General features: G+C 40.1%; 1 protein-coding gene across 1 annotated transcript in view; it reads right to left on the bottom strand.

Moving 5' to 3' along the window:
• The window catches only part of NIP7 (nucleolar pre-rRNA processing protein NIP7), an 81,498-nt gene that overhangs the window by 8,287 nt on the left and 60,685 nt on the right, over positions 1–12,526 (bottom strand). The window contains exons 5-6 of the transcript XR_006300151.1: positions 10,569–10,667; positions 9,913–9,942 (exon numbers count right to left, since the gene is read on the bottom strand). The gene's annotated coding sequence lies outside the window, so the exon portion shown is untranslated. The remainder of the gene's footprint in view (positions 1–9,912; positions 9,943–10,568; positions 10,668–12,526) is intronic.

The raw sequence follows: 12,526 nt of genomic DNA, 5'->3' as shown, positions 1-12,526 counted from the left end.
GGGGCACATAATTGGCCTAAGGCCATGGACAGGTAGGGTATGGCGTATCCCAAGTTTCTGACAGTACTGAGAATCTGATTTTGTTATACATCAATTATATCTTAAAGTTGGGAAAGGAGATCTGATTTTTTTTTAAACGTTTGTTTATTTTTGAGAGAGAGAAAAAGAGAAGGAACAAGCGGAGGAGGGGCAGAGAGACAGAGGAAGACGCAGAATCCAAAGCAGGCTCAGCGCTGTCAGGGCAAACCCTGACATGGGGCTCGAACCCATGAACCGTGGGATCACCAGAACTGAAGTCGGAAGCTTTACGACTGAGCCACCCAGGCGCCCAGGGGATCTGAATTTTAAACAAATTATTTGGTGATCAGAACATAGCTATGCTATTTTCGTTCCCGTGTGTTATAAAATAAAATTCACCTCAACTGTTCCCAGCTAGAGGTCCCAGCATTTTGGAGTTCCAGCCTGGTTGATGTGCATTATCCTAAACTACTCTTTTTTAACTGCCATGACAACTGACATGTAATGTCAGTTTCATCATGTCACTCTCCCAGACTCTCCACAATCCATCCCAACCTCTTTTACTAATATTTTCCACCATTCCTTTTATAAGACTTGTGTGCCAGCCACTGACTCCTAAATCTGCTGGTAAGAAAACCATTTCTGTGATCAGACCAGATCCACCCACCTTCTTCCTTCCAAAGCCTACTCACTTTGAATTCCTGGGATTCTTTTTCACAAATTCTCCTGCCATTCCAAGCTCCAGTGGTCCCATCTCCTTACAGTACCTCAACATATTACTATTTCAGGAATCCCCTGTATCTGTAAATCTTAACTTCCCATAGTTACCTCCCAAATGAGACTGAATCATGAGAGAAATCCCATATGACTCAGGCTATTCCACAAACTACATTCTAATATTTACATTCATTTCAGAGATATTTACTGAACATTTACTGTGCCACAAGTACTGTGATAGGCTCTGTGACAGGAAGATAACATAAGAAACAAGCCTTTCGAAAGAAACAAAAATATTTACATCTACATAAATTTATCATGGCAAGAGGAATTAGGATCACAATTTAGCTCATGACCTGAGCTAAAATCAAGAGTTGGACACTTAATCAACAGAGCCACCCAGTTGCCACAAAGTGTTTTTTTAAATTAATATTTAAATTTCCATTTTAGAATTTCAAACAGGTGCATTGAAAGAATAATAAAATGAACTCCCACGTACTTTTAACTTAGATCTACTAATTGTTAATATTTTTCCATATGTGATTTCTTCCATATCAAATAATGTTAATAATGTTGTTGTTAATAATGTTAGACCAAAAATAAATAAATAAATAATGTTAGACCATTTCAGAACAAGTTGCAGATGATATGACCCTTTACCTTCAAACAATTATATATCTCCTAAGAATAAGAATGTACTCTTACGTAACCCTAGTATGATTTTCAAATTCAGGGAATTAATATTCATACAAATCCTGGATCATATATTGTATTTACTTATGTCTCCTTAGTGTCCTTGAATCAGGTACATTTCTTCAGTCTCTTACTTTGAAAACATTGACTTTAAATTTTAAAAATTATTTTAGAGAGACAGCGAGAGCAGGGGAGGGGGCAGAGGGAAAGAGCAAGAATCTTAAGCAGACACCATGCTCAGTGCAGAACCCAATGTTGGGCTCGATCCCACAACCCTGGGATCATGACCTGGGCCAAAACCCAAGAGTCAGATGCTCAATCAACTGAGCCACCCAGGCACCCCAAGACACTGACATTTTTTGCAAGTATGACCTGAGATTGAATTGGATTCAGAAAAATATTGTGGCCTAAATGTATTGATTATAAGTTCATATTCAAAATTACCATGTGTTAGCCAGAAAGTCCAGCTTGGAAGCCCTGCCCCTGCCACTCACAAACTTAGTAATATTAGGCAGCTTTCTTGATCTCTTTTTTTTCCCAAGTGAATACCCAACTGTTCCAACACCATTTGGTGAAAACATAATTCCCCAATGAATTGTTTTCCTGTCTTTCTTGAAAGTGGCTTGTCCATATAAGTGTAGGTCTTTAACTGAACTTTCTAGTCCGTTCCAGTGATTTGTCTGTCCTAATGCCAATTCCACACTGTCTTGATTACTATAGTTTTGTAGTAAGACTTGTAAGTCCTTCAGTTTTGCTCTTATTTTTCAAAATTGTTTCTGCTATTTTAAATCTTATGTATTTCCATATAAATTTTAAAATCAGTTTGTTGAGTCAAGTAAAAAGTTAATGTCACCAGTGATAAATCATGTTGATAGCATGGTATGTGATGAGGAGACCACTTTATCACTATGACATTCTTCCCAAAAACCCATAACCGCAGTGTAAGCATGGGAAAAACATTAGGCAAGCCCAAATTGAGGGGCATTCAACAAAATACCTGACCAGTATTCCTCAAAGCTGTCAAGCTTATTAAAAACATAATAAAACAAGGAAACACTTAGAAATTGTCATACACCTAAGTAGACTAAGGATATATGACAACTAAATGCAATGTAATATCCTGGATTGAATCGTAGAACAAAAAAAAGAACATTAGAGAAAAAAACAGTGAAATCCAGGTAAAGTAACTAATGTACCAGTGTTGATTTCTTAGTTTTTACAGATGTACGATAGTAAATGTAAGATGTTAATATTATGGGAAGCGGTCTGAGGGGTATACAAGTACATTCTGTACTATTTTTGCAATTTTCTTGTAAATCTAAAATTATTTTTAAATCAGCCTGTTAATTCTATAAATCAGCTTATAGACGAACATATAGAGATAAACATATTAACAGCTTTGACTCTCCCAATCCACAAACGTGGTATACTGCTTCATTATTTGAATCTTATTTTAATTTGTAGTTTTTGGCATAAAGGTCTTTTGCATCTTTTGTTAAATTTATTCCTAAATGTTTTACAAATGGGAGTTATTTCAGTTTTCAATTGTTTGCAGCTGTAACAGAGAAATATAATTGATTTTGTACATTGACTTAGTATCCTGTGATCTTGCTAAATTCACTTAGAGTTCTAGTGGTTGTTTTGTGTATTCCTTAGAATAACTTATGTAGCAATCATGTTATCTGCTAATAGGGACAATTTTACTTCCTCCTTTCTAATCTGTGTATTTTTTTTCTTGCCTTATTTCACTGGCTGTGACTTCTAGTACAACATTAAATAAAAACGGTGAAATGAGCATCCTTGCCTTGTTCCCAAATGTAGGAGGAAAGCATTCAAGTCTTCCATGATTAAATATGATATTGTCTATAGGTTTTTCAGTTGATGTCCTTCATCAGAAGGAACAAGGCAGAATTCCCCTAGATTCCTAGTTTCCTATTTTTTTTTATCATAAAAGGATATTGAATCCTGTCAAATACATATATTTTGCATCTTTTGGGATGATCATATGATTTTTCCTCCTTTATTGTGTTAATATGGTGAATTACTTTGAATGGTTTTCAAAAATTTAACCATCTTTGGGGAACCTAGGTGGCTCAGTCGGTTAAGCATTCGACTTCGGCTCAGCTCATGATCTCACGGTTCATGAGTTGGAGCCCCACGTCAGGCTCTGTGCTGACAGCTCAGAGCCTGGAGCCACCTTCAGATTCTGTGTCTCCCTCTCTCTTTGCCCCTCCCCTGCTCACTCTCTGCCTCTCTCTCTGTGTCTTTCAAAAATAAATAAGCATTTAAAAAAATGTTAAAAAACCATCTTTGTATTCCTGGGATGAACTCCACTTGGTTATGACGTTAGCCTTTTCTATATATTGCCGGATTTAATTCACTAGTATTTTTTAAAGATCTTTGCATCTGGAGTGCCTGGGTGGCTCAGTCAGTTAAGCATCCGACTCTCGATTTTGGCTAAGGTCATGTCTCATAGTCGTGGGATTCAGCCCCATGTTGGGCTTCATGGGCGCTGAGTGTGGAGTCTGCTTGGGATTTTCTCTCTCTCTCTCTCTCTCTCTCTCTCTCTCTCTCTCTCTCTCTCTTTCTCTCTCTCTCTCTCTCTCTCTCCCTCTCTCTCAAAATAAATAAACATAAAAAAAATCTTTCCCTCTATATTCATGAGGAATATTGGCTGTAATTTTCTATTCTTGAATGCCCTTGAGAGTTTTCTCCAAACTTTTTGATACTTACTGAGTTACTACAGCTAAGTACTGTGTCAACATGAGTATTAAACAAAGACTCAACACAGTGCCTGCCACAGAGAGTCCTCAGTAAATGCTGGCTATTTTGGTGTTATTGTTTCTAGATGCTATAAATAAGACCCACCTTCTAAAGAAACTTACTAAGAGAAAGGTGGCACATATGAAACATTTTTATTTATTATTATCGGGGTTCCTGGGTGGCTCAGTTGGTTAAGCATCCGACTTCAGCTCAGGTCATGATCTCACTACTCATGAGTTGGAGTCCCGCATCAGCTCTGTACTGACATCTCAAAGCCTGAAGCCTGCTTCAGATTCTGTCTCCGTCTCTCTGCCCCTTCTCTGCTTGTGCTCTGTCTCAAATATAAAATAAAACATTTAAAAAATATTTTTATTATTACTATTATTATTATTATTTTAAGTAGGCCTCATGCCCAGAGTGGAGCCCAGCGCAGGGCTTGAATTCACAACTCTGAGATCAAGGCCTGAGCTGGGATCAAGAGGTGAATGCTTAACTAACTGAGCCATCCAGGCACCCCACCACATAAAACATTTTGAGCATTAACATTTTACTTTTGCTGTGTCATGTACTAGAAAATCTTCTCCCTGCTCTTCAGGGGCATGATCCAAAATTTATCACAGACAACAGTAGGATCAGTGTGTGAGTACTGCTCCAGGGAAGTCCTTATTTACCTTGCAAGCTCATTCTACTGTTTTTGTATAAATAGTGGAATTGGAACAGGAAATTCTCAAGGAAAACACTGTGCGTGCTCCATGTGAATAGAGCAAGAAACAAGGATTCTGTCTCATTTTTTGCAGACATCAAATATACCTCCTGTGTTCTCATTCCTTCTTGCAGGGGCTGCAGGGGTCCCCTTTCCTGTTCCAGGCATGGAATACGATGAGGTGGCCCTCAAATTTGTTCTTGCCCTTCTCGATGTATTATGTTTCCCCGCCAGAGGGAAGACAAACTCTTAAAACCATCATAGTCCAACACTCTTCTTCCCTTCCTAGGGTCAAGCCTGGGTCATCCAGTGTCAGGGAAGCTTCAGGAAGTTGATGCAAAGTTAGAAGCCCATATCCTCCAGGGTATGGTTTTGGGGAGGGTTTGCTTGCAAGCATCCTAAGGTTGTTCCAACCCTCAGTTCAGCCAGACCTCCCTGGCCTGTTGGGTGGACCCTCCTGGAGCTTACCCAGGACCATCCTACTCAGTCTTATGCCATTGGGGCCCAACCCCCAACAGCCCAGCCCAGTCTCATTTCTAGAAACGAAAGAAACAATCCCTGTGTAAATAGCCATTAACAGGGACGCTTTTCTACCCTGGGTTGATTTTCCTGGCCTCAGAACACCAACTTTTTTTTTCCTGCTGGTATATGTTAATTTATTCTTAACATGTAATAAACGCATTCACATGTTTCAAAAAGAAAAAAATGTGTGTATAAGTAGATGTGTGTGTCTATTTATAATAATGTGTATATAAATATAAGCAAATTACCCTTCATATGGGATGTATTGATTTACACACCTACCCACAATGTGTGAGGATGTGCGCTTTTATAAAATCTTACCAATAGTGTGTGTGATCAATAGACCAATAAAACAAAACAGAGTCTTAAAATACAATCAACGTATTGTAGGGGCAGTGTCCAGCTGGTTCATTTGGTAGACATGTGATTCTTGATCTCAGATTCATGAGTTCAAACCCCATGATGGGACTAGGGATTACTTTAAAAAAAAAGAATAGAAGGGGCGCCTGGGTGGTTCAGTCGGTTAAGCGGCCGACTTCGGCTCAGGTCATGATCTCACGGTCCGTGAGTTCGAGCCCCGCGTCGGGCTCTGTGCTGACAGCTCAGAGCCTGGAGCCTGTTTCCGATTCTGTGTCTCCCTCTCTCTCTGCCCCTCCCCTGTTCATTCTCTGTCTCTCTCTGTCTCAAAAATAAATAAACGTTAAAAAAAAATTAAAAAAAAAAAGAATAGAAGATGAGGTAAAGGGGCGCCTGGGTGTCTCAGTCAGTTAAATGTCTGACTTCGGCTCAGCTCATGATCTCACGGTTTATGAGTTCGAGCCCCACATGGGGCTCTATGCTGATAGCTCAGAGCCTGGATCCTGCTTCAGATTCTGTGTCCCCCTCTCTCTCCCCTTCCCCCATTCATGCGCTGTCTCTCTGTCTCTCAAAAATGAATAAACGTTAAAAAAAATTAAAAAAAAAAAAGAAGACGAGGTAAAAATGTTATCTTAAATCACTGAGGAAAAGGGGGGGGGGCTTTTACAGTGCTGAAACAAAGTAATAATTAAATAATGTTTTTCCAGGAATTTTTCCAGAAAAAAAATTCTGGAAAATAATAATTTGGCTACATTTCCATTTGGCAGGAGAAACTCTAGCCCGATCAAAGATTTAAACATAAGAAATAAAGAAAAAAAAAAAAGACAATCGGGGAGCCTGGGTGGCTCAGTGGGTTAAGCGTCTGCCTTCATCTTGACACATGATCTTACGGTTTGTGAGTTCGAGCCCCATGTCAGGCTCTGTGCTGACAGCTCAGAGCCTGGTGCCTGCTTTGGAGTCTATGTCTCCCTCTCTCTCTGCCCCTCTCTGCCCCTCATTCTGTCTGTCTCTCTCTCTCTCAAAAATAAATAAACATTAAAAAAAAATCATCATGTTTCCATAAACACAATTTCCTTTAGGATGGTTTTGCCCTAGGAATTCTCCAATTGTCTTTGGTCAATGGCCTTTATCCAGTCTGTTGAGGATGAGTAGCAAGGCACATAAAGTTACTTTGTGATTAGATTAACTGCTAATATATTTTTAAGATCCTCTATATTAAGATATTATTTATGTGCACTAATATACTTTGTATTAACCATCATCCACATGTATTTAAGTAGAAACTTTCTCATGGGTGAGGCTGGAGAAGTAAACAATGGCTATGGATTAACTGATAATTTTTTTTAAGATCTATTTATTGGGGTGCCTGGGTGGCTTGGTCGGTTAAGCGTCCAACTTCGGCTCAGGTCATGATCTCACGGTCTGTGGGTTCGAGCCCCGCGTCGGGCTCTAGGCTGACAGCTCAGAGCCTGGAGCCTGTTTCAGATTCTGTGTCTCCCTCTCTCTGCTCCTCCTCTGTTCATGCTCTGTCTCTCTCTGTCTCAAAAATAAATAAACGTTAAAAAAAATAAAAAAAAAAAAAGATCTATTTATTTATTTCTGTGAGTAATCTCTACACCCAACATGAGGCCCGAACTCACAATCCCTAGATCAAGAGTCACATGCTATTCCAACTAAGCCAGCCAGGAGCCCCTAAATGGTAAATTAAAAAATTAAGATAAGGGACAGTAGAAGGGGCAATTTTTTAATTTAATTTTTTAAGTCCCTAATACGTTCACATAGTTCAGAACTTAAAAAAAAAAAAAGTAAACATCTCAATAAAAAGTCTCCTGCCCACCTTTTCTCCCCATTTTCCATCCACCCACCCCAGATAATTATTTAATAATTTTTGTGTGTAACCATCCTGAGTTTCTCCATGAAAATGCTCGTAAATATAAATATTTACACTTAGCTTACTAACTTTTATAGAAAGAGTAGCAAAAAAACATACAGTTCTGTATCTTGGTTTTTTTGTTTGTTTGTTTGACTTAATGACATCTTAGAAATCTTTACATACTAATACATAGATAGCTTCCTCATTTGTTTTTACAAGCTGGATAGTTTTCCATAGTTAATATTCATTGTTTGATATGAATGTTTCATAATTTAACTGGTCTCCTACTGATGGAGATTTAGATTTCCAGTCTTTTGAAATTACAAACAATGCTGTAATTAATAACCTAGATCTTACATCATTATATACATGTAGAAGAAGAAATGGGACTTCTAGGTCAAAAGCATACACATTTGTAGGGTTAGCAATTTGCACCAGTTTATATTTTCACTGGCAATGATGTAAATGACTGCTTCCTCACACACCCACAGATAGAGTATGTTATCAAAGTGTTTGAATTTTACCAACCTGACATTTAACTTTAAAAAATAAAAATTTTAAGTTTATTTATTTATTTTGAGAGAGAGAGAGAGAGAGAGAGAGAGAGAGAGAGAGAGAGAGAGAGAAAACATGAGTGGGGAAAGGGCAGAGGGAGAGGGAGAGAGAGAATCCCATACACAGAGCCTGACTTGGGGCTCGATCTCATGAATGGTGGGATCATGACCTAAGCTGAAACCAAGAGTCAAATGCTTAACTAACTGAGCCACCCAGGTGCCCCACAAATCTGGCATTTTAATAAATGATATCACACTATAGTTTTGATTTGTGTTACTCTTCTTATGTGTGAGGTTGAACATCTATATAGTTAAGATTCAGAAAGGAATTTATCAACTTTCTATCTAGATCAACTCCTGAAAAATAATCCTAATAGCCAAGAATTTCTTTTGAGATGAGGTGTTTTATTTCCTACATGCCAAGCATGAGTCTACCTTAGGGGATATTCCCTCTACCTGGAATGGTCTCCCACTCTGATTTCACATTCAGATTATATCTCTCTAATTTCAAGTTAAATGTCACCCCCTTGGTGAAGCTTATGTGAGCTGCCTCATCATAAGTGGCTATCCATCCTGTTTTCTTTCTCTCCATAGAACTCATGGCTACACATAATATTTTTCTGATTTATATGTTGATTGATCTGTTTGCACACCATGGTTGTCCCAGTATTTTGGCACATAGTAGGTGCTTAATAACTATCTGTTGAATAGATAAATGCCCAGCTTCTGGAATGAGGGAGAAGGGGTTAAGTTTCTAAATAGAGTTTTCTGAAACTTGAGTGTGGGAAAGGAATTTGGCCTTGCCACTGGATTAAGAATGCCTACAGGCAGCCCCTAACCCTGGAACTTTATTCTTAAAGCATTTTAACTTCATGCTAACTTTGAGCCGTGGACGTGAGACCCACCCATGGTTAAGTTCAGGTTAGGTTTGGGACACTGGGATATTTTCTTTCATCCATAATCACTGGATCAAGGCCTATAAATCAAATAGTTAAGACACAAAACACAAACAAGGTCGTAATTTGTTTCTTCCTGCCCTCTGTTTTTCTTGGCATGGAAAAACTCAAGCTTTTCCTGACTGGGGATGGGTAATGACACTGGGGGGTGATTCATTAAAAGTGGCCTGAGTAACTGGCCTTTTATTTCTTCTCATTCTTTCCTTTTATTGTCCCAATTCATGTAAGGAAACACATTGAATAAAATAATTCTCTTGCTGATAAAGAACTTTCCCTTGACTCTTTGTTCATTTGCAGTTATATGTTCCCAGAATCAAAATCTTAGTGCTAGGGAGGCCAAAGTGGCTAAGGGTAGAAGCAGTGTATATTTCTAATAGAGAAGGAAGGCCAAGAATCCTGGCTTTTTTTTTTTTTTTTCTAGAGAGAAAGAGAGAGCGTGCTCAGAAGGGACAGAGAGAGAAGGAGAGAGAGAGAATCCCAAGCAGGCTCCATGCTGTCAGCGTGGGGCCCCATGTAGGGCTCAATCTCACAAACCGTGAGAGCATGACCTGAGCTGAAATCAAGAGTAGGATGCTTAACCGACTGAGTCACCCCGGTGCCCCAAGAACCCTGGCTCTGGAAGCCACTGCTTTTACCTCCTCTTCTTAACAAAGCTGCCTATTCTATTAGAAAAGTGTTCCAGTCCCCAGGGAATCTAGCAGGAGTTAGGGAGTCCCTCATCTCTAAACTGGGTGTCACAGTATCAGTACTTTCCTCTCAAACGAGTGCCTTTAATGTCAACCATTCCTAAGGCCAGAAAAGAGAAAAGACAGCGATAACAACTAAAAATATTCAATTTCATAGTATTCAATTCAAAATATTCAATTTCATAGAGCATAATACCAAGAGAAATAGCAGAGTATACTATATTCATCTTTTACACTCCACACTGCTGTTTTATTTGAAGTATTTTTATGTTTTTGTAAATAAAGAATAAATTCTAAAATATGTAAAAAAAAAAAAAAAAAAGGCTGGACAATAATCGACCAAAAGGCTAACAATAGCTATATCAGGGTTGAGGGCTTGGAGTCTATTTTCATTTTCACGTTTGTCCTCGTCTGAATCTTTTTAGTTCTTTTCACAGATTGTGCATTACTTTTGTGATTAAAAAGAAGTAATAATAAAATGTGCTTTTATTTAAGTTGGTTTGTGCGCCCTGACCTCCTGCACCTCTCTTTGGAAGCGGAGCAATTTATTTTCCAAGAGGTGGGCATAGAAGGGCACGAGTGGGACTGCAATCCGGGTCAGGGCGAGGCTGTGGAAAAATACCAGTGATGCCTCACGCTCAGCACGGCTCTGGTGAAGGCCACTAGTAAGTCACCCCTCCTTCATTCTCTTCCCCCTCCATGTGAAATAATCGCAGATCCTCTCACCTGTTGTCGTAAATCTGTTGTACATCTCTGAGCCTGCTCCTAGCGCCCCACCATCCCTGCGGATTCCCAAGGCAAGCAGCTCCTCCATGGGGGACGCGTCTAGGAAAGAGAGAGCGAGAAGATGAATCTGTGGGTCTCTGAAGTTCTAAATTGGTGGTTCTTCCTGACTTTCGAGAAGGGACCTCAAAAGACAACATGCCTCCTACCGACGGAGGCTCTGGTCAATTAGGGGTCTAGGTAGTCAGGAGATGGATTATCTGCTAATATGGCTAGATGCTCGGTTGGAGAATGTGGCTCAGTAGGATTCCTTGTACCCTAATGAAACAGACTTTCCTACCAATCCCGGGCAGCAGTGAACAAGGCACCCTCCCTGTGAGGAGTGAGACAAGAACTTGTGCTCCCTCCCAGGATCATAGTCCCAAGACACTAGGAAGAGGAATACACTGGTGACTCATGCCTGGTTTCTCCTAGTGTTCCTCCTTCCCTAAGTGCAGAAGGAGAGAGGCAAAAAGAGGGGCCTGGACATGAGTGCTGATGACCCTCTACAGGAAAGAAATACGTGGAGTGGGAAGAAAGCATTCTCCTCTCCCAAAGTTCTTACTATTTCTTGGATTATAGAACACTTTGAGGATATGAAGCAAGCTATAAACCACCACCTCAGAAAAGTGCACATATGTCCTGGACTTTGCTGGTAATGGTTTATATCTGCCTGTCTTTCCCTTTCTTCTAGAACCCCCATTTTCCTCAGAAGAACTGTTCCTCTTCTAGTATATGTGAAGCTATGCAAGCTGTCAATCAGTATGTTCCACCTCCCCTTGCTTACAGGTGGGACATGTGATCCAATCTATTCAATCAGAGAAGCTCATGTCCCTGTGGCACGGGGCGGGGTGGGGGGGTGGTGCACGTTGGGGAAGACCCCTTGTTATTAAAGGAATATTAAACTGGAGAAAAGTAAAGCCTGGGGCTGTCCATCGCTATTTTGTCTGACTAGTGGAGTCTCAAGAGTGGAGGCCAACAAGGGGTGCCTGGCTGGCTCAGTCTGAAAAGCATGGGACTCTTGATCTCCCAGTTGTGAGTTCTAGCCCCAGGGTGGGTGTATAGAGATTACTTAAAAATGAAAAATCTTAAAAAAAAAAAAAAGGAATAGAGGCCAACAAAGTGGAAAGGTTGCCCTCAGGACAGTGTTAAACCCTTGAATCTAGTCACAAAGAAAACCTAAACATAAATGAACCACATAATTTCCTTTTTTTTTCTTTCCCCTCAAGCTAGTGTGTGAGGTAGGTTTCTGTACCTTGCAACATATGTGCCCACATAATAGAACTTGGCCTCCACTTTCCAGGGGTGGTCAGACTCTGAAGCCCAGGCCTCCACTGGCCATTCAGAGCCCTGTTAGCGGTACCCCTTATACATTTGAAAATTGATCAAGTGAGGTAAGAGATTCAGATACATCAGATTACTGCATTTGGGGAGGCAGTACTTCCTTCTTCATGTTGGCTCCATTTCCGCCTCGCAGCGCCTCGAAAACCCCAAACCCCACCGAAAGCACCAGCCAGAGGGCACACAGCTGGAGAGAAAACAGGCAGTGTGGGTGTGTTGGAATGCAGGAGATTCTGGGAGGAAGAGGAAGACACTGGCGACTCATGCCCAGCTTCACCTGAAAAATTCGTACTGTATTATATAACTTAAAAAAAAAATCTCTTTCAACTGCAAAATTTCAAAATTCTTTCCCCAAATCTCAAGAACGTAAAAAAAATCTCCAACTCCCCAAATTAGGATTTGTACCGCTGGCATGAGCTTTTCCCCTCAAGACCATATAGATTGGCTTTCCCATGGATTTAGGATCAAAGGGCTCCTTCGGGTTATGTATTCCTTTGAAACGAATTCAAAGGCATGCATTTCCAAAGTGCAGGGGGAGCTGAAAAGCCTTCATCCTTGCTGAATGAATCAGCATCCTGGGA

This window comes from Prionailurus bengalensis, chromosome E2 (genome assembly GCF_016509475.1).
Source record: "Prionailurus bengalensis isolate Pbe53 chromosome E2, Fcat_Pben_1.1_paternal_pri, whole genome shotgun sequence".
NCBI lineage: Eukaryota > Metazoa > Chordata > Mammalia > Carnivora > Felidae > Prionailurus > Prionailurus bengalensis.
Note: the sequence above shows the minus strand (reverse complement) of the source record. Positions and strands in the feature narration are given on the sequence as shown.